Here is a 20,855-nt window from a genome sequence, read left to right as displayed (position 1 = left end):
AGCGGGTCGCGTCGGTGGTACTGTAATATCCTCGAATTTGGCAAAGGTGTTTAGTTTGTCTGGAAGCAAGAAGTCGGTGTCCGTGACGTGTCTGGTTTTCCTTTTGTAGTCTGTGATTGTCTGTAGTGCCTGCCATATACTGTGACAAGAAAAAGTATGTGAACCCTTTGGAAATACCTGGATTTCAGCATAAATTGGTCCTAACATTTGATCTGATCTTCATCTAGGTCACATCAACAGACAAACAGTCTGTGTAAACTAATAACACACAAACAAATACACGTTTTCATGTCTTTATTGAACACACTGTGTAAACATTCACAGTGTAGGGTGGAAAAAGTATGTGAACCCTTGGATTTAATAACTGGTTGACCCTCCTTTGACAACAATAACCTCAACCAAACGTTTTCTGTAGTTACGGATCAGTCTTGCACAATGGTCAGAAGGAATTTTGGACCATTCCTCTTAACAAACTCTTTCAGTTCAGCAATATTCTTGGGATGTCTGGTGTGAACAGCTCTCTTGAGGTCATGCCACAAACTCTGACTGGGCCACTCCAGAAGGCGTATTTTCAACAGTCATTCTGTTGTTGATTTACTTCTGTGTTTTTGGTCATTGTCCTGTTGCATCACTCAACTTCTGTTAAGCTTCAATTGGTGGACAGATAGTCTTACATTCTCTCACAAAATGTATTGATAAACTTGGGAATTAATTTTTCCGTCGATGACAGCAAGCTGTCCAGGACCTGAGACAGCAAAGCAGCCTCAAACCATGATGCTCCCTCGACCATACTTCACAGCTGGGATGAGGTTTTGATGTTGGTGTGCTGTGCCGTTTTCTCTCCACACATAGTGTTATGTGTTCCTTCCAAACAACTCAACTGTAGTTTCATCTGTCCACATAATATTTTGCCAGTAGCACTGTGGAAAATCCAGGTGCACTTTTGCAAACTTCAGACATGCTGCAATGTTAATGTTGGACAGCACAGACTTCTTCTGTGGTGTCCTCCCATGAACATCATTCTTTAGTGTTTTACATATCGTAGATTCGTCAACAGAGAAGTTAGCATGTTCCAGAGATTTTTGTTTGTCTTTAGCTGACACTAAGATTCTTCTTAACCTCATTGATCTGCGCTGTGCTCTTGCAGTCATCTTTGCAGGATGGCCACTCCTTGGGAGAGTAGCAACAGTGCTGAACCTTCTCCATTTATAGACAATTTGTCTTACCGTGGACTGATGAACATCAAGGCTTTTAGAGATACTTTTGTAAAAATGTTTTTTTTTGTTACGCAACCATGTCAGATATGATCAATAATTTAACTTTGAAAGATTGTAGAAGTAGTATTAATAATGTAAATACTGTATATTGTGGTTCCATCTGTATATGTACAACTACACATAGACTATAATAATAATAATATGAGAACAATGACAATATTTGTTGTTGTGCAAAGCTGTCATTTTTAAAACATTTTTATTTTACCTTTATTTAACCAGGCAAGTCAGTTAAGAACAAATTCTTATTTTCAATGACGGCCTAGGAACAGTTCAGGGGCAGAACAACAGATTTGTACCTTGTCGGCTCAGGGGTTTGAACTTGCAACCTTCCGGTTACTAGTCTAGCGCTCTAACCACTAGGCTACCCTGCCGCCCCAAGGCAAAGGGTGGCTATTTTGAAGAATCTCAAATATTAAATATATTTAGATTTGTTTAACACTTTTTTGGTTCCTACATGATTCCATGTGTTATTTCATAGTTTTGATGTCTTCACTATTATTATACAATGTAGAAAATAGTAAAAATAAAGAAAAAACCTTGAATGAGTAGGTATGTCCACATTTTTGACTAGTACTGTATATACACTGAACAAAAATATAAAAGCAACATGCAACAATTTAAAAGATTTTACTGTGTTACAGGACATATAAGCCAATCAGTCAATTTAAATACATTCATTAGGCCCTTATCTATGGATTTCATATGACTGGGAATACAGATATACATCTGTTGGTCACAGATACCTTAAAAAAAAGGTAGGGGCGTGGATCAGAAAACCAGTCAGTATGTGGTGTGACCACCATTTGCCTCATGCAGTGTGACACATCTCAAACCAAATGTTATTGGTCACATACACATATTTAGCAGATGTTATTGCGGGTGTAGCAAAATGCTTGTGTTCCTAGCTCCAACAGTGCAGTAGTATTTCCTTCGCATAGAGTTGATCAGGCTGTTGGTTGTGGACTCCTCTTCAACGGCTGTGTGAAACTGCTGCATATTGACGGGATCTGGAAAACACTGTCATACACGTCAATCCAGAGCATCCTAAACACGCTCAATGGGTGGTGACATGTCTGGTGAGTATGCAGGCCATGGAAGAACTGAGACATTTTCAGCTTCTAGGAATTGTGTACAGATCCTTGCGAAATGAGGCCGTTCATTATCATGCTGAAACATGAGGTGATGGTGGCAGATGAAAGGCACGACAATGGGCCTCAGGATCTCATCACAGTATCTTTGTGTATTCAAATTGCCATTGGTAAAATGCAATTGTGTTCGTTGTCTATAGCTTATGCCTGCCCATACCATAACCCCACCGCCACCATGGGGAACTCGGTTCACAATGTTTACATCCGTAAACCGCTCAGCAACATGACACGAGCCGCTCTGCCTGGTACAGTTGAAACTGGGATTAATCCGTGAAGAGCACACTTCTCCAGCATGCCATTGACAATCTAAGGTGAGCATTTGCCCACTGAAGTCGGTTACGACGCCGAACTGCAGTCAGGTCAAGACCCTGGTGAGGACGACGAGCATGCAGAAGAGCTTCCCAGAGATGGCTTCTGACAGTTTGTGCAGAAATTCTTTGGTTGTGCAAACCCACAATTTCATCAGCTGTCCGGGTGGCTGGTCTCAAATAATTCTGCAGGTGAAGAAGTGGCCAGGTGGACGTACTGCCAAATTTACAAAAACGATGTTGGAGGTGGCTTATGGTAGAAAAATTAACATTCAATTATATGCCAACAGCTCTGTTAGACATTCCTGCAGTGTTGACATCTGTGGCATTGTGTTGTGTGACAAAACTGCACATTTTAGAGTGGCTTTTTATTGTCCCCAGCTTAAGGTGCACCTGTGTAATGATCATGCTGTTTAATCAACTTCTTGATATGCCACACCTTTTAGGTGGATGGATTATTTTGGTGAAGGAGAAATGCTCACTAACAGGGATGTAAACAAATTTGTGCACAAAATGCTAGAGAAATACGCTTTTTGTGCATATGGAACATTTTTGGGATCTTTTATTTCAGCTCACAACACTTTACTGAACAAAATATAAATGCGACATGAATCTGTCTCCTCACCACGCGCTCTCACCACTGGTGTCCCCCAGGGCTCTGTTCTAGGCCCTCTCTTATTCTCGCTATACACCAAGTCACTTGGCTCTGTCATAACCTCACATGGTCTCTCCTATCATTGCTATGCAGACGACACACAATTAATCTTCTCCTTTCCCCCTTCTGATGACCAGGTGGCGAATCGCATCTCTGCATGTCTGGCAGACATATCAGTGTGGATGACGGATCACCACCTCAAGCTGAACCTCAGCAAGACGGAGCTCCTCTTCCTCCCGGGGAAGGACTGCCCGTTCCATGATCTCGCCATCACGGTTGACAACTCCATTGTGTCCTCCTCCCAGAGCGCTAAGAACCTTGGCGTGATCCTGGACAACACCCTGTCGTTCTCAACTAAAATCAAGGCGGTGTCCCGTTCCTGTAGGTTCATGCTCTACAACATCCGCAGAGTACGACCCTGCCTCACACAGGAAGCGGCGCAGGTCCTAATCCAGGCACTTGTCATCTCCCGTCTTGATTACTGCAACTCGCTGTTGGCTGGGCTCCCTGCCTGTGCCATTAAACCCCTACAACTCATCCAGAACGCCGCAGCCCGTCTGGTGTTCAACCTTCCCAAGTTCTCTCACGTCACCCCGCTCCTCCGCTCTCTCCACTGGCTTCCAGTTGAAGCTCGCATCCGCTACAAGACCATGGTGCTTGCCTACGGAGCTGTGAGGGGAACGGCACCTCAGTACCTCCAGGCTCTGATCAGGCCCTACACCCAAACAAGGGCACTGCGTTCATCCACCTCTGGCCTGCTCGCCTCCCTACCACTGAGGAAGTACAGTTCCCCGCTCAGCCCAGTCAAAACTGTTCGCTGCTCTGGCCCCCAATGGTGGAACAAACTCCCTCACGACGCCAGGACAGCGGAGTCAATCACCACCTTCCGGAGACACCTGAAACCCCACCTCTTCAAGGAATACCTAGGATAGGGTAAGTAAGGGTAAGTAATCCTTCTCACCCCCCTTCCCCCAAAAAAAAAAGATTTAGATGCAAGTGGCTGTTCCAATGTCATAAGGTGTATGCACCAATTTGTAAGTCGCTCTGGATAAGAGCGTCTGCTAAATGACTTAAATGTAAATGTAAATGTAATGTATAGTTGACAATGTTTTCTCTGTAATCTTTCATGGAGCAAAGACCTTTAGGGACTGGGGAGAAAAAGAAAGCTGTGAAAATGACCCAATGTGTTTCCGATAAGATTTCAGTTCGACTTCGATGCATATTTTACGTGGTTGAAAAACGATCACCTTTGGTTTTATGATGAAGATGGAAGGTCTACAGATGGTATCTAACTGAGCATTGTATTCTATTGAGATGCAGGAAGAAAAACGCCTATTTCTCCACTCCTGTTCCCTCCTGTCATTTTACTGTAAGAAATGCTTAATTCTACAGGGGTTATCAATAAGGCTATGTGAGAGGTTATAGATGTACAGTCAGTGTCCAGATTTCAGTTTCCATGTAACCCTTCTAAACAGCAAGCTACAGTTCCCTTGACGTGCCATAGGACTATTTGAAGTCTCGTTTTGTGACTGTTAAATTTGTATAGCGCCTCACAATCATCACACATAACACTGCTATCGTCCTCTTTTATCACTTCCCCAAATCTTTTCCAAATGTTACTTTTCTGGTCCTCCCTTCTCTTTATTTTGAACTCTGCTTTCACAGCTTTTGTTTTATTCAATTAAACTTCAAAAATGTCATTTTTGCCTCTGTGGATTTACCCCTTCCCAAAGTAACTATTTGGCAATTGGCTGTGTACTGTAGGCTATCTGGCACATTTAGTTAAGCCCTGAAGCTTTGTTTTATGCACTAACACCAGATGACATGAAATAAAAACCTCAATGTAGCCTATATAAAGTGCACAAGAATTATACAATTTTGGATTTTTTTAAGGTATTCTTTATCTTTATTCAACGCGCCCGCCACCTGTCCTTCAGCGTCATAGCGCCCGTCACCTGTCCTTCAGCGTCATAGCGCCCGCCACCTGTCCTTCAGCGTCATAGCGCCCGCTACCTGTCCTTCAGCGTCATAGCGCCCGCCACCTGTCCTTCAGCGTCATAGCGCCCGCCACCTGTCCTTCAGCGTCATAGCGCCCGCCACCTGTCCTTCAGCGTCATAGCGCCCGTACCTGTCCTTCAGCGTCATAGCGCCCGCCACCTGTCCTTCAGCGTCATAGCGCCCGCCACCTGTCCTTCAGCGTCATAGCGCCCGCCACCTGTCCTTCAGCGTCATAGCGCCCGCCACCTGTCCTTCAGCGTCATAGCGCCCGCCACCTGTCCTTCAGCGTCATAGCGCCCGCCACCTGTCCTTCAGCGTCATAGCGCCCGCCACCTGTCCTTCAGCGTCATAATATTTAATGACCCTAAACCCATCCGCCATGCGAATATAACCGAGTCAAGCAGTGCATCACTAGTTCGAACCATTCACTTTGAAAGGTTCGCCATTGATTTATACAACAAACAGTTTCCAAAAGTTGAGCCAACATAGTGTAGTTAAAACACTTTCCTGCAGGACCAATGTTAGCTATATTTGCATATGCAACAGTAGTGTCAATGTGTGCTTTGCGAAACGTGATACAACTGTAGTGTTTACATAACCCATCACACTACCCAAATACATTGAAGGCCATGACTACCAGAGAGCTAAAATAGCTTTTCAGAAACCCACCGACATGCCATTAGGTTAAAAACAGCTCCAAAGACATTCATTGACTGACATTTAGCTAGCTGTAGGGTGATCTGAGTAATAGTGTAAGGGTTTTCCTGTGGTGAAGGAGAAGCGGACCAAAATGCAGCGTGGTGGTTATTCATGTTCTTTAATAAAGGAACTAGACATGAAATAACTAACAAAACAATAACTGTACTAAAACCTAAACAGTCCTATCTGGAGCAAACACAGAGACTGGAACAATCACCCACAAACACACAGTGAAACCCAGGCTACCTAAGTATGATTCTCAATCAGAGACAACTAATGACACCTGCCTCTGATTGAGAACCATACTAGGCCGAAACATAGAAATACCCCAAAACATAGAAAAACAAACATAGACTGCCCAGCCAACTCACGCCCTGACCATACTAAATAATGACAAAACAAAGGAAATAAAGGTCAGAACGTGACAGATAGTTTAAATAAGCCAAACAAACATCACTCTTACAGTCTAGTCTCGAAAACCCGACCCTAGGGAAGCACAGTGACTAGGATCTGCTTTCAATGAAGGACTTCTTTGGACTCCAACCATGTCACTGTCTATGTCGATAAGGGCAAAAAAAATCTGGGGAATCTCCCAACAAATCATAAGGCAGATCTGTCAGAAAGTTGCGATTCAAAACCTAAGTTTGCATGCAAAACCTGTGTAGTGGTTTTAGTTAACGTACTTGATGCAAATTAGCCACTTGTGAAATGCACTCATTAAAAATAACCTCTGTGATCTCAGTCTTGCTAGCTACTATTTAGTATTTTATTCAAGCGGATAAAGTAGTGATGTAGGCAGTGACGTGGTTCCTCCATGTCATAAGGAGTCCATCATTGAAACCAGACCCTAGTCAGTGACTGTTTTGCCTAGGGCTACTTACAGACTGGGCATGTACAGATGTGGGATCCTAATTCGATCACTCTTTTGTTGTGGAGAATTTTACTGCACAACAGGAAATACAAACTTGTGGTGTATTTGAGTTTTAAAATGGCTTCTAAAGTTTGTAATTTCCACTTTGAAATTGCAGACTTGATTTGCCCTATGAAAAATGTAACAACTCCTACACAAATGTCCATTAATTATAATCCACCTTTCCTAATGCTGCACGATTATTTTCCTGCTGTAGAAAACTGAAGATTCTACATCTGTATGGCTTAGAATAAGCAAGAGTAACTGAACGTAGAGACAGTTGAAGAAACAGCAAGCTACAGTGAGCCAGTGGGAAAGGTCATAGGAAAAATGAGAGCGATTGTGAACGTTCATGCTTAATTACAGTACAATGCAGTCCTTTGTGAGTCATGACGCCGCTAACGGCGAACCGCTCATGTTGGCAACCAGTCCTCCGAGCCACGCACCTTGTGAAAAAAAAAGAAATACAAATTGTGAAACAAGAATCTGACATTACAGAAAGTGCAACCACAAGCATTTTGCTGCACCCGCAATAACATCTGCTAAACATGTGTATGTGATAAATAAAATGTGATTTGAAGAGGTCACTAGGTAATAACCTAAGATACGACCTCACCAATGATGTTCATACCTAATTTACTCACTCACTCTCCAAATCACAATCCATTTCCATCCAACCTTTTAATGCGAATAAAGTACATGTCATATAAAACAAATGTAACGACAGGCCTGATGGAAACAGAAACCGTTTCGGTGGAAATGCGCAATTATTTATATAATAAGCATCATATTGGAGTAACGCGGTGACGTATTGTATGGTTACCCCAGTACCAATAGACGGGAAAACACTTATGATTATGACAAACTTCAAATCAAATCAAATCCAATGTTATTTGTCACATACACATGGTTAGCAGATGTTAATGCGAGTGTAGTGAAATGCTTGTGCTTCTAGTTCCGACAATGCAGTAATAACCAACAAGTAATCTAACTAACAATTCCAAAACTACTGTCTTATACACAGTGTAAGGGGATAAAGAATATGTACATAAGGATATATGAATGAGTGATGGTACAGAGCAGCATAGGCAAGATACAGTAGATGGTATTGAGTACAGTATATACATATGAGATGAGTATGTAAACAAAGTGGCATAGTTAAAGTGGCTAGTGATACATGTATTACATAAGGATGCAGTCGATGATATAGAGTACAGTATATACGTATGCATATGAGATGAATAATGTAGGGTAAGTAACATTATATAAGGTAGCATTGTTTAAAGTGGCTAGTGATATATTTCCATCATTTCCATCAATTCCCATTATTAAAGTGGCTGGAGTTGAGTCAGTGTCAGTGTCAGTGTGTTGGCAGCAGCCACTCAATGTTAGTGGTGGCTGTTTAACATGGAGCTACGATGCTCTGAGATTCCAATTGGATGGAAACCTAGCTAATGTCAAATAACATATTTGGATCATTCAGTGATTGAATCCACCCATCAATGTCATATATTGTCTAAACTGTTCAATGATGCCTTCATAAGAGACCGTCTCACTATTCATTGCTTGATTAGACAAATTAGATCTAAATGCATTACTATTTACGTTAATTAGGACGGAAAGCCAATAATTAATTTAGACACACAATGCTCAAAAGCAAATGATTATGTAAACTGTGCAGTAACGAGGATGAACCCAGATAAAATGCATGAAAGGCCACAAATATTAGATGGTCACATTTTGATCAGTTCAAACCACTTACAGTGATTCAATCTTCTGTACTTACCGAAGTTAAACTCAATAGTAGTTTATGGGCTATGTTGTCATATGATTTCTCTGATAGGATATCAACATTTTACTCAACTTATGTCACTCTGTAACAATTGAAGCACCTAATGAGTGTCCTAGGGACAGGCATGATGAAGGATCATGACAGCTCAGCTTCTAGAACATTAGACTTATACAAAGTGTCAAACCAAACAGACCAGCATGAACCCCAAGTGGAGAAAGCATAGACATCCAATGGGCAAACAGAGAGAGGAGGGGGACAAAAGTATGTTATTCTTTCTAGGTGACAGTAATGCCTTGAATACACTAGTTTGGTTGTAACTAATGCTAGCAATAGCATAGCTGGCTAATCCTGACAGAACAATCAGTTGTTTCATTTATGAACATTTAGTGAAATGAAGGACTGATTGATGTAACTATTTGCAACAGCTGTTATTTTGACATTATAACCACGCTATAAATGTATTTCTGACAGGTAAATGAACCTTAGTTTAAGGTCTAATCTGTGGGAGCCGGCTGTGATGTCATGAAGAGTGTACCATCCTTGTGTAACCTGAAAATCCCTCTTATGAAAACTTAAGAGTGAATGTAATTAAAAGTAACAGTGTATCAACCAACATGTTTTTCTAATTTGATATGTTGTCACTTTTCAGTGATAGAAACAAACTGAGTATGAATACCAATGCATATGCTCTTCTGAATGTCATCTGCATTGCCCATAACTAGACTGAGATCAGTTCTATTCGTCTGAGCCCTGCATCGCTCCCCCAGGCCACTTCTATAGTATACATCTATGTAGGCTAGCATGTACCCTAGCAGGCTATAGTACCTTCAGTGGATTTTTTTTTGTACCTTCAGTGGATCCTGCTGAGGGGAGAACGGCTCATAATAACGTCCGGAACGGAGCAAATGGAATGGCATTAAGCACATGGAAACTCATTCCACTGATTCCGCTCCAGTCATTACCACAAGCCCGTCCTCCCCAATTAAGGCGCCACCAACCTCCTGTTCTGTATACTGCAAAGCCAGCTCATCTCCAAACATGCTGAGCATGGATACTGTATTTCAATGGCTCACTGAAATGGGATGAATTATCAGCTGGGCCTTTTTATAGGTCAGTGGGTAGTCTAATCCTGAGATCACAGATGGCTTTACACTTAGCCTATCTGTGTCATCAGTCATGTGACAGATACACTTTCCACTTCCTGGTAAAATGCGGACTGGACTTACCTGCTTTCTTGTGCAAGCACGTCTGATCTCATCTCATCAAACAACTTAGTGGTGTTTCTTGAGGACGGACTTCATTCACAGTAACCTTCCCAGTGAGCACCATCCGACGCTCACTGGTTTGTCATCGAATTACATCAATAAAATATTCAGGGCAATGTACTAAACGAATTAAGTGGACAATGGCAGTGCTTTAAACTCTCAGTGGCCCGAGTTTGTGTCTATCTGTTCTCGTCCACTTTAATTGCTAACCTCTCCAGTCTCCTTGCTTATTTGGCTCTCTTTGAGAATATGATGATTCTAGTGCTAGACAAGTGAAATGTAATGTTCTCGATCAAATGTAAAAACAAAAACCACTAAATATGCAACTACAGTTATTAGCAGACCTGGGTTCGAATACTATTTTAAATCTTGCAAATAATTTGAGTGTTTGCTCTAGCCTGCCTGGAGTGCCAGGCTGGGTCAGTGTTTGCAGTGTTTGCAGTTTTGGGGAAAATCTGCCGCCAATTGGTTGGAAACCTAGCTACTGTGTTGATTTTAATACATGGTTGATAGTCCAGCATATAGGCCTAGACTAAATAGCTGGTATTTGACCCCCCCCCCTCCTTTCCCACAATTGATTTTTACATTTTAATTCCACTACCCACCTGTACAGTAGGTGGCGCTAATACACCAATAGGTATAGTCTGCCATAAAACCTTGAGGAGAAGAAAAGGCGCCAGTGAATTCATGCTGTCCTTTCCCATCCATTTAAATTGTTAAATGCATGCATAGGCTGACCGTTACTGCTTTGCCTAGCTTGAAGTAGCTTCATCCGTTGCATTTTTCACATGCGTATTGGCTAAACATATTGTGTGTGTAAACCTGGGGTAAGCTCTGCACATTTGGCCGTTTGTACATCATTTGGCGCTCGCATCCTTTGAACTGAATGAACATGTTGTGTGTGTAAACCTGGGGTAAGCACACACAACCTGACAAATGGACAATATGCTGCACCTCAAACAACTTTCCAAGTTGGAAGAGACATTTGCAGTGTTCAAAGAGTGGAAGGTCAACTATAATGAAACATGAGACAGAGACATACAGGAGCTCTACAAGACATGACTTTATTCATGACAGGAAACAACTATCCCCTTGTGTATCTTGGCTACATTGCTATTTACATTTGGTGGAAATTGTTTGTCAATTTCAGTTAATTGCCTACTGTGTGTTTCTCTGGTTGTTGGAGCTGTCTGTTGTGTGGAGAACCTGGGCTTTATCAAGGTTTATTTGTGGGTAAATCTGGCTTAGATAGTAGCCAGTGCCTACCCAGACACCAACCTCAATGCACGTCACAGGTCAGTAGGTAGGTTTTTGTGTTGTGGCCTTTTAAGTGACCCTAGAAATGGAGTGGAGGACATCCTGTAAACAAGTTGTGTTGCATTTGAACTAGACATGTTGGCAACCCCACAAGACATGCCACAAGAGGTCTCTTCACAGTCCCCAAGTCCAGAACAGACTATGGGAGGCACATAGTACTATGGGAGGCACATAGTACTACATAGAGCTATGACTACATGGAACTCTGTTCCACACACACACACACGACAACATACGCACTATACATACACATGGATTTGGTACTGTAGATATGTGTTAGTGGTGGATTAGGGGCCTGAGGGCACTCACTGTGTTGTGAAATCTGTGAATGTATTGTAATGTTTTAAAATTGTATAAACTGCTTTCATTTTGCTGGACCCCAGGAAGAGTAGCTACTGCTTTGGCAGCATTACAAATACAAACTCGCATTGATTGTCAGCACAAAGACAGGTGTTTCAGTTAGCTCCAGTTTGATATGTATGTGAACATTGGGTTGCTGTTGTTGTTTTACATCGATGTAGTCCTTCATTCTATAATTACATTTCGGGTCGAATCAAATATGGCCAATTTCAAATACTGTTGAAATCAATTGCTTAGAACTCCATTTAAGTTCAGGTCAATGGATTGGGTAAGTTGATATCTTGGTGAGGGTCATGTGAGGCAACTGTGAGTGTGTCAGGTTAATTTGGTATCATTGAGCAGAATCCACCTGCTGACCAGCATAAGGCTAGATATCCTTTCACAGCCAACTTGTGCACTGCTTATGGGAAGGATCTTCCAGTTATCTAATTAGTAGCTAACAAGCTCACCGAAATAATAAATAACTGAATAGACACTGTGGTTGACTGGATAGAAGTTGGTAGATAGCTCAGTAGTTTGCTTTGTATCCACCTGGCTTTCAAGTTGGTTAGCTAATGGTTTTGCAAAGTAATAGCTTATTTGAACATTTGAAGGGATCATGTTATGGCGAAGTGATTCTGAGCAGGCAAGCACATTGAGCAGTCACTCAATCACTTGTATTTAGAAACTTTTCTATTATTAGATTTATTAGGTAAGAGGATAAGTGGGTTAAGCAAGGGTCATTCTAAACTATGTTAACAAGCTCTTGATTGGGATCACTTTAAAGCTTCCTTGCGAAACATGCAAATCCAACTCTATAGGCTTACTGGTGGCAAACGTCAGCTAACATTAGCCACAGATAGCTATGAGAGGGATGGGGCATATGTCACCTTTAAGTCATGTCAAATCAAATAATTGAGTTGATTTCAGTAGATTTGGCCCTAACGTTTTTAACATAATTATGCCCCATCACTCCTATTGATTTTCAGCCAGCATTAGTTAAAGTTGTCTGAAATTGGTAGTGGCTCTTTAAAGGAAACTGAACATTGGATTGTAGTTTATCCTGGCCCATAGAATACTTTCAGGGCGAGGAACCATTTATCATGTAAAATGCTGAACTTCCCCACACAAGTAACTTTCAAGGGCCTCCCGAGTATCACATGCGCCAAATACAACAGGTAGACCTTACAGTGAAATGCTTACATACAAGCCCTTAACCAACAATGCAGTTCAAGAAATAGAGTTAAGAAAATATTTACTAAATAAACTTGTAAAAAAATGTAATCAAAAAGTAACACAAGAAAATGACATAACAATAACAAGGCTATATACAGGGTGTACAGGTACCGAGTCAATGTGCGGGGGTACAGGTTAGTCAAAATAAGTAGGGGTCAATGTAAGTAGTTTTGGTCCTGATTAATTGTTCAGGAGTCTTATGGCTTGGGGTAGAAGCTGTTAAGGAGCCTTTTGGTCCAACTTTTTGGGCCTTCCTTTGACACCACCTAGTACAGTATATAGATCCTGGATGTCAGGAAGCTTGGCCCCAGTGATGTACTGGGCCGTATGCACTACCCTCTATAGCACCTTACAGTCAGATGCCGAGCAGTTGCTATGCTATGTGGTGATGCAACCGGTCAGGATGCTCTCGATGGTGCAGCTGTAGGTAGAACTTTGAGGATCTGGGGACCCATGCCAAATCTTTTCAATCTCCTGAGGGAGAAAATGTGTTATGTTCCTCTTCACAACTGTCTTGGTGTGTTTGAACCATGATTGTTTGTTGCTGATGTGGACACCAAGGAACTTGAAACTCTCGACCTGTTCCACTCCAGCCCCGTCTCTGTTAATGGGGGCCTGTTCAGCCCTCCTTTTCCTATAGTCCACGATCAGCTCCTGTGTCTTGCATCACAGTGTTTTGTGGCATAACTGCAGCCTGGGGTTCGATCCCGTGACGGGGAGTCCCATAGGGTGGCGCACAATTGGCCCAGCATCGTCCGGGTTAGGAGAGGGTTTGGGCTCATCGGGCTCCAGCGGGTTACGCAAGCGAGTGTTAAGGAGCAGGGCTTGAAGGGTCATGTTTCGGAGGACGCATGACTCGACCTTCGCCTCTCCTCAGCCTGTTGGGGAGTTGCAGCGTTGAGACAAGATCGTAATAATGAAAAAGGGGGTAAAAATACAAATATTTATATTTTAAAAATAAGTAACTTTCAGCCAGTTTTGTAGTATTCGAGAATGGTCTTGAGTCCAGTCTCGAGACCACATATTGAGTGTCTCGGTCTTGTCTCGGTGTCGGACAGTGAGGACCCTAATTTCTTTCCGGAGACCAGAGGAATAAAAAAACTCATTATCCGCTTCCATTCAGTCAGCGCATAAAACCGCTTCAACAGGCCAAATACATACACTCCTTTCTTGAAACATTTATCTTAACAGTATTTAGATCTATTATAGACATGTTTGCACAGTGGTGAACCTATAGGCCTTCAGTGGTAAACCTATAGGCCTTCAGTGGTGAACCTATAGGCCTTCAGTGGTAAACCTATAGGCCTTCAGTGGTAAACCTATAGGCCTTCAGTGGTAAACCTATAGGCCTTCAGTGGTGAACCTATAGGCCTTCAGTGGTGAACCTATAGGCCTTCAGTGGTAAACCTATAGGCCTTCAGTGGTGAACCTATAGGCCTTCAGTGGTAAACCTATAGGACTTCAGTGGTAAACCTATAGGCCTTCAGTGGTAAACCTATAGGTCTTCAGTGTGTGACAGGTTAGTACAGTGGTAAACCTATAGGCCTTCAGTGGCGAATCTATAGGCCTTCAGTGTGTGACAGTGGTTAGGCCTACAGTGGCGAACCTATAGGCCTTCAGTGGCGAACCTATAGGCCTTCAGTGGTAAACCTATAGGCCTTCAGTGGTAAACCTTCAGTAACCTATAGGCCTTCAGTGGTGAACCTATAGGCCTTCAGTGGTAAACCTATAGGCCTTCAGTGGTAAACCTATAGGCCTTCAGTGGAGAACCTATAGGCCTTCAGTGGTGAACCTATAGGTCTTCAGTGGTAAACCTATAGGCCTTCAGTGGTAAACCTATAGGCCTTCAGTGGTGAACCTATAGGCCTTCAGTGGTGAACCTATAGGTCTTCAGTGGTAAACCTATAGGCCTTCAGTGGTGAACCTATAGGCCTTCAGTGGTGAACCTATAGGCCTTCAGTGGTGAACCTATAGGCCTTCAGTGGTGAACCTATAGGCCTTCAGTGGTAAACCTATAGGCCTTCAGTGGTAAACCTATAGGTCTTCAGTGGTGAACCTATAGGCCTTCAGTGGTGAACCTATAGGCCTTCAGTGGTAAACCTATAGGCCTTCAGTGGTAAACCTATAGGCCTTCAGTGGTGAACCTATAGGCCTTCAGTAGCGAACCTATAGGCCTTCAGTGGTAAACCTATAGGCCTTCAGTGGTGAACCTATAGGCCTTCAGTGGTGAACCTATAGGTCTTCAGTGGTAAACCTATAGGCCTTCAGTGGTAAACCTATAGGTCTTCAGTGTGTGACAGGTTAGTACAGTGGTAAACCTATAGGCCTTCAGTGGCGAATCTATAGGCCTTCAGTGTGTGACAGGTTAGTACAGTGGCGAACCTATAGGCCTTCAGTGGCGAACCTATAGGCCTTCAGTGGTAAACCTATAGGCCTTCAGTGGTGAACCTATAGGCCTTCAGTGGCGAACCTATAGGCCTTCAGTGGTGAACCTATAGGCCTTCAGTGGTGAACCTATAGGCCTTCTGTGGTGAACCTATAGGCCTTCAGTGGTAAACCTATAGGTCTTCAGTGGTAAACCTATAGGCCTTCAGTGGTAAACCTATAGGCCTTCAGTGGTGAACCTATAGGCCTTCAGTGGTGAACCTATAGGTCTTCAGTGGTAAACCTATAGGCCTTCAGTGGTGAACCTATAGGCCTTCAGTGGTAAACCTATAGGCCTTCAGTGGTAAACCTATAGGCCTTCTGTGGTAAACCTATAGGTCTTCAGTGTGTGACAGGTTAGTACAGTGGCGAACCTATAGGCCTTCAGTGGCGAACCTATAGGTCTTCAGTGTGTGACAGGTTAGTACAGTGGCGAACCTATAGGCCTTCAGTGGCGAACCTATAGGCCTTCAGTGGTAAACCTATAGGCCTTCAGTGGTAAACCTATAGGCCTTCAGTGGTAAACCTATAGGCCTTCAGTGGTGAACCTATAGGCCTTCAGTGGTGAACCTATAGGCCTTCAGTGGTAAACCTATAGGCCTTCAGTGGTAAACCTATAGGCCTTCAGTGGTGAACCTATAGGCCTTCAGTGGTGAACCTATAGGCCTTCAGTGGTGAACCTATAGGCCTTCAGTGGTGAACCTATAGGCCTTCAGTGGTGAACCTATAGGCCTTCAGTGGTGAACCTATAGGCCTTCAGTGGTGAACCTATAGGCCTTCAGTGGTAAACCTATAGGCCTTCAGTGGTAAACCTATAGGCCTTCAGTGGTGAACCTATAGGCCTTCAGTGGTGAACCTATAGGCCTTCAGTGGTGAACCTATAGGCCTTCAGTGGTGAACCTATAGGCCTTCAGTGGTGAACCTATAGGCCTTCAGTGGTGAACCTATAGGCCTTCAGTGGTAAACCTATAGGCCTTCAGTGGTAAACCTATAGGCCTTCAGTGGTGAACCTATAGGCCTTCAGTGGTGAACCTATAGGCCTTCAGTGGTAAACCTATAGGCCTTCAGTGGTGAACCTATAGGCCTTCAGTGGTAAACCTATAGGCCTTCAGTGGTAAACCTATAGGCCTTCAGTGGTAAACCTATAGGTCTTCAGTGTGTGACAGGTTAGTACAGTGGTAAACCTATAGGCCTTCAGTGGCGAATCTATAGGCCTTCAGTGTGTGACAGGTTAGTACAGTGGCGAACCTATAGGCCTTCAGTGGCGAACCTATAGGCCTTCAGTGGTAAACCTATAGGCCTTCAGTGGTAAACCTATAGGCCTTCAGTGGTGAACCTATAGGCCTTCAGTGGCGAACCTATAGGCCTTCAGTGGTAAACCTATAGGCCTTCAGTGGTGAACCTATAGGCCTTCAGTGGTGAACCTATAGGTCTTCAGTGGTAAACCTATAGGCCTTCAGTGGTGAACCTATAGGCCTTCAGTGGTGAACCTATAGGCCTTCAGTGGTGAACCTATAGGCCTTCAGTGGTAAACCTATAGGCCTTCAGTGGTGAACCTATAGGCCTTCAGTGGTAAACCTATAGGCCTTCAGTGGTAAACCTATAGGCCTTCAGTGGTAAACCTATAGGTCTTCAGTGTGTGACAGGTTAGTACAGTGGTAAACCTATAGGCCTTCAGTGGCGAATCTATAGGCCTTCAGTGTGTGACAGGTTAGTACAGTGGCGAACCTATAGGCCTTCAGTGGCGAACCTATAGGCCTTCAGTGGTGAACCTATAGGCCTTCAGTGTGTGACAGGTTAGTACAGTGGCGAACCTATAGGCCTTCAGTGGCGAACCTATAGGCCTTCAGTGGTGAACCTATAGGCCTTCAGTGGTGAACCTATAGGCCTTCAGTGGCGAATCTATAGGCCTTCAGTGTGTGACAGGTTAGTACAGTGGCGAACCTATAGGCCTTCAGTGGCGAACCTATAGGCCTTCAGTGGCGAACCTATAGGCCTTCAGTGGTGAACCTATAGGCCTTCAGTGGTGAACCTATAGGCCTTCAGTGGCGAATCTATAGGCCTTCAGTGTGTGACAGGTTAGTACAGTGGCGAACCTATAGGCCTTCAGTGGCGAACCTATAGGCCTTCAGTGGTAAACCTATAGGTCTTCAGTGTGTGACAGGTTAGTACAGTGGTAAACCTATAGGCCTTCAGTGGCGAATCTATAGGCCTTCAGTGTGTGACAGGTTAGTACAGTGGCGAACCTATAGGCCTTCAGTGGCGAACCTATAGGCCTTCAGTGGTAAACCTATAGGCCTTCAGTGGTAAACCTATAGGCCTTCAGTGGTGAACCTATAGGCCTTCAGTGGTAAACCTATAGGCCTTCAGTGGTGAACCTATAGGCCTTCAGTGGTAAACCTATAGGCCTTCAGTGGTAAACCTATAGGCCTTCAGTGGTAAACCTATAGGCCTTCAGTGGTAAACCTATAGGCCTTCAGTGGTGAACCTATAGGCCTTCTGTGGTGAACCTATAGGTCTTCAGTGGTAAACCTATAGGTCTTCAGTGGTGAACCTATAGGCCTTCTGTGGTGAACCTATAGGCCTTCAGTGGTAAACCTATAGGCCTTCAGTGGTGAACCTATAGGCCTTCAGTGGTAAACCTATAGGCCTTCAGTGGTAAACCTATAGGCCTTCAGTGGTAAACCTATAGGTCTTCAGTGTGTGACAGGTTAGTACAGTGGTAAACCTATAGGCCTTCAGTGGCGAATCTATAGGCCTTCAGTGTGTGACAGGTTAGTACAGTGGCGAACCTATAGGCCTTCAGTGGCGAACCTATAGGGCTTCAGTGGTAAACCTATAGGCCTTCAGTGGTAAACCTATAGGCCTTCAGTGGTGAACCTATAGGCCTTCAGTGGTAAACCTATAGGCCTTCAGTGGTGAACCTATAGGCCTTCAGTGGTGAACCTATAGGTCTTCAGTGGTAAACCTATAGGCCTTCAGTGGTGAACCTATAGGCCTTCAGTGGTGAACCTATAGGCCTTCAGTGGTGAACCTATAGGTCTTCAGTGGTGAACCTATAGGCCTTCAGTGGTGAACCTATAGGCCTTCAGTGGTGAACCTATAGGCCTTCAGTGGTGAACCTATAGGTCTTCAGTGGTAAACCTATAGGCCTTCAGTGGTGAACCTATAGGCCTTCAGTGGTGAACCTATAGGCCTTCAGTGGCGAATCTATAGGCCTTCAGTGTGTGACAGGTTAGTACAGTGGCGAACCTATAGGCCTTCAGTGGCGAACCTATAGGCCTTCAGTGGTAAACCTATAGGCCTTCAGTGGTAAACCTATAGGCCTTCAGTGGTGAACCTATAGGCCTTCAGTGGCGAACCTATAGGCCTTCAGTGGTAAACCTATAGGCCTCAGTGGTGAACCTATAGGCCTTCAGTGGTGAACCTATAGGTCTTCAGTGGTAAACCTATAGGCCTTCAGTGGTGAACCTATAGGCCTTCAGTGGTGAACCTATAGGCCTTCAGTGGTGAACCTATAGGCCTTCAGTGGTGAACCTATAGGCCTTCAGTGTGTGACAGGTTAGTACAGTGGTGAACCTATAGGCCTTCAGTGTGTGACAGTGGTGAACCTATAGACCTTCAGTGTGTGACAGGTTAGTACAGTGGTGAACCTATAGGCCTTCAGTGTGTCACAGGTTAGTACTGTGGTGAACCTACAGACCTTCAGTGTGTCACAGGTTAGTACTGTGGTGAACCTACAGGCCTTCAGTGTGTGACAGGTTAGTACAGTGGTGAACCTATAGGCCTTCAGTGTGTGACAGGTTAGTACAGTGGTGAACCTATAGGCCTTCAGTGTGTGACAGGTTAATACAGTGGTGAACCTATAGGTCTTCAGTGTGTGACAGGTTAGTACAGTGGTGAACCTATAGGCCTTCAGTGTGACAGGTTAGTACAGTGGTGAACCTATAGGTCTTCAGTGTGTGACAGGTTAGTACAGTGGTGAACCTATAGGTCTTCAGTGTGTGACAGGTTAGTACGGTGGTGAACCTATAGGCCTTCAGTGTGTGACAGTGGTGAACCTATAGGCCTTCAGTGTGTGACAGGTTAGTACAGTGGTGAACCTATAGGCTTTCAGTGTGTGACAGGTTAGTACAGTGGTGAACCTATAGGCCTTCAGTGTGTGACAGTGGTGAACCTATAGACCTTCAGTGTGTGACAGGTTAGTACAGTGGTGAACCTATAGGCCTTCAGTGTGTGACAGGTTAGTACAGTGGTGAACCTATAGGCCTTCAGTGTGACAGGTTAGTACAGTGGTGAACCTATAGTTCTTCAGTGTGTGACAGGTTAGTACAGTGGTGAACCTATAGGTCTTCAGTGTGTGACAGGTTAGTACGGTGGTGAACCTATAGGCCTTCAGTGTGTGACAGTGGTGAACCTATAGGCCTTCAGTGTGTGACAGGTTAGTACAGTGGTGAACCTATAGGCTTTCAGTGTGTGACAGGTTAGTACAGTGGTGAACCTATAGGCCTTCAGTGTGTGACAGTGGTGAACCTATAGACCTTCAGTGTGTGACAGGTTAGTACAGTGGTGAACCTATAGGCCTTCGGTGTGTGACAGGTTAGTACAGTGGTGAACCTATAGGCCTTCGGTGTGTGACAGGTTTGTGGTTCTGAAAGGACAGCAACCGTAATACCAGTGAACTCATGTAGGAGAGCACTTTTTGTAAAATACAAAGGGCCAGTGGTGTAGTGGAGGGTATATGCAGGTATAAGCCATATACCCACTTTTTTCCCCAGTGGGCATTGTGTATACTCACTTCTTAATCCCTTGTGATGCGTATTTAAGTAGTGTAGTGGAGATATACAACGTGTCAATTATGTAGGACAATAGAGAAATCATGCACCAAGTAACCTACACAACAATCGCAAAGCTCGTGAAATATATTCACATCTGCGCTGCACATATAGCCTAGTTTCAGCGGGAATATCATCTACAGGCAGCATGAGTGTGCAGCTCTCAACTGGTTTTGGCATGGAGCAGCTCACAGAAGAATAACAACGATAGCTGATAGGGTAAGAAGATGTTTCAATTTATGATATATGCCAGTAAATGCTAACTAAGGCAACAATGGGTATGCAAACCAGGTATTGAAAATGTTTAGTCCGAAGTGTTGGTTAGTAGGCTATTTGTGATAGTAGGCTATTTGTCATCATGCGCTGTTTGCATCAGGGGGATAGACATGGATGGGTCTGGGTGGACACAGGCCCACCTACTGGTTAGCCAGGCCCTGACAGGCCCACCCAATCAGATTGATGTGGTTTAAACACTTCTTCAGGATCGGTGGGTCCCCCACGTGACGGTTGAGCTAACGTAGGCTAATGCGATTAGCATGAGGTTGTATGTAACAAGAACATTTCCCAGGACATAGACATATCTGATATTGGCAGAAAGCATACATTCTTGTTAATCTTTCTGCACTGTCCAACTTACAGTAGTTATTACAGT

The 20,855-nt window shown here is 43.8% G+C and overlaps 1 long non-coding RNA gene across 2 annotated transcripts; it reads right to left on the bottom strand.

Annotated features, from left to right (window-relative positions):
* Positions 1-18,891: 18,891 nt before the first annotated feature.
* Positions 18,892-19,885, bottom strand: LOC127907705 (uncharacterized). 2 transcript variants are annotated; one of them, XR_008065459.1, is made up of 5 exons: positions 19,786-19,885; positions 19,554-19,669; positions 19,430-19,521; positions 19,232-19,273; positions 18,901-18,947 (listed from the first exon to the last, which is right to left on the bottom strand). It is a non-coding gene; the product is annotated as an uncharacterized LOC127907705 (long non-coding RNA). The 2 variants fall into 2 exon arrangements; XR_008065458.1 differs by lacking the exons at positions 19,232-19,273; positions 19,430-19,521 and having other exon boundaries at positions 18,892-18,955.
* Between the last annotated feature and the right edge of the window lie 970 nt (positions 19,886-20,855).

The sequence above is a fragment of the Oncorhynchus keta genome, chromosome 15, assembly GCF_023373465.1.
Source record: "Oncorhynchus keta strain PuntledgeMale-10-30-2019 chromosome 15, Oket_V2, whole genome shotgun sequence".
NCBI classification, from domain to species: domain Eukaryota; kingdom Metazoa; phylum Chordata; class Actinopteri; order Salmoniformes; family Salmonidae; genus Oncorhynchus; species Oncorhynchus keta.
Note: the sequence above shows the minus strand (reverse complement) of the source record. Positions and strands in the feature narration are given on the sequence as shown.